The following is a 2,322-nucleotide window of genomic DNA, read 5'->3' on the forward strand; positions in this document are numbered from 1 at the left end:
GCAGCTAGATCCTCAAAACAGCCATGAGGATCCAAACAATTACCTTCTCCTGTTTAAAGCTGCAACCCACAGCCCAGGGTTGTGATCTTCTGAGGTGTGGATATCTTGCCAAAGCTCCACAAAAATGACACCTCCATTCAGCAGAACCAAGGCACCACGTTTTAACAGGCCTTCCCACACTAGAAAAGTTACAGAGTTATTTTTTAATATTTATGAGCAGTAAAACACCTCTAAAAAACAGGTATACAAATATTCTTGTTTTGTAGATTAACACATTTCTGAACACACAGCTGGTTTGCCCCCAGATCGTGTGACTAGAGCATTCAAACCCTAATGATCTCCACAACCAGGCATTTGTCCTAATCACTGCAGGACCAGCTTCACCACAGACACAAACATGCTGACAGAGCACAAAACGCCAGCCTTTCAAGCAAACTGTTACATGGATATATTTATTGCATTGCAGTCTTAGCACTTTTAAATATAAACATTGATATCTCGAAAGCAGAATATTGCAAATTCAGTATTATTCAGTATGGTCATAGCAGCATCAACTTCCTTAGAAACAAAATATTCAGGAAGACAAAGAAGGAATGACAAACGTTACACTCTCATTTATCAACATTTGACCGAAACGTGGTATTGCAGCTGTGAAACACAAACTGAGATCACCAAATTTGACCTTGAAGACTTAAGTAATTTCAAGACTGAAGTGCAGCATTGTACCTGAAATCCTGTACATTTTTAGTATGCCAAGTCATAAAGCTAACAGTCAAGTGCCTGAAGAGGGCAGATGATCTATGTTATCTGCATTACCTGACATGTTGTAGTTTTAGTAACAATAATGAGCACTTGTTCATCACTCCCTGCTTCCCCAGATCCTTGCCAGACAGGCAAGAATTGCTCTCAGATGTATTGGAGCTGTGGAGCATAAGGGAGAGGGAGAGAAGTGACTCAGCAAGGCCATTCAGTGAGCAAGTGGCAGTAGAGAGATGAGAATTTGTCAGCACCTGACTTCCAGCCCCACACCGGTCTGGCCGGGCACGCTGCTCCTCTGTGGTTCGTTAGGGAAATTTTACAGATGACTAATTGGTTAACAAGTCCCAATCCACGCGACTACACTGGATACATGCACCATTTGAAAAGAGGTCAACTCAACTGCTCCCCTCCTAATGCCCATTTCAGTTTTAAAGAATCAAACACTTCTCTCATTTTCTCGTCCCAGAATGATGTGGCACAGCAAAGCTACAATGAAACAGCTGCTCCTTGCTCTGAAGCTGGAAATCAGAAGCAATCGCTACAGGAAGAGGAGCAGCTTTTATTTCTTTCCTGAGGGAGAGCACTGATCTTTTGAGAGTAAAAAAGGACAGATATGTTTTTACACAAACTGATCAAACTACTTTTCATTCTAAATGAATACAAGACTGCCTGAAAGTCTCAGGTGTACTAGTTTTCTTCATCCAAGTGTACCCTATGAAGCTAGCAGCTAATGAAATAGTTACCCAGGAACATCAGAAGGCATTTTCCTTCACTGACAGGCCTTCACTTCTACCAGCCAAGAGCAAGAGCACTTACAGTGACATCTAAAAGGGCTTGTAAACATCATGAGACAAGCCATCTCTGATATTCCTCCACTAAAGTAGTCCTTTCCCCTGCACTCCCAAGGAAGCTTAGGATAACCAAGCCTCCTACCATCCCTGCCTCAAAACGGGCAATTTGCTTACTTGTTTTTTTCTCCCACTGGGTTTCCTCTGCAAAACTTTAAAGGCAGGATCAAACAGGTCAGTTATTAGGAATGGGGTCTGGCAGAGACTCCTGGGGCAGTTCATGCACTGGGAAATGCTCACAAGGTAGAGGCTGCACTCAAGAACTGTCTCTGCAAACTCCCCCCTTCACCTCTGGGGCACAACTGCTCAGTGCTGGCCAGATTATGCTGAACTGTAGAGACTAGAAAGTGACTCCCCCATTTTGAGGAGCTATCACCAAGTAAAGCAATTCCTCTCTCCTCCTTTTTTTTGGCCTGCTTTCCCATTTTGTTCATGCCATGGAAGTCTGTAGTTCGAAAAAATATACAAAAGTGCATGTTATACTTACAGCAGATTACACACAAATTTCTTTCCATCAAGAAGTCGTCAAGAAATGCACTGTTCCTGCAGTGCCCACCTGGAGGGGACTGTTGGACTGCCTTGCCTATCTCTTCCCAAGAAGCCTCAATTTTCCTGCTCAGGTTGCTAATGGGTAAAAAAAAGATGGCAGTAAATGATATTCCTTAAACAGTCCACAATGTTTCTACCATGAAATAATTGCTGCTTTTTCCTGCTG

Source organism: Chaetura pelagica, unplaced genomic scaffold (genome assembly GCF_000747805.2).
Source record: "Chaetura pelagica isolate M959 unplaced genomic scaffold, ChaPel_1.0 scaffold356, whole genome shotgun sequence".
NCBI lineage: Eukaryota > Metazoa > Chordata > Aves > Apodiformes > Apodidae > Chaetura > Chaetura pelagica.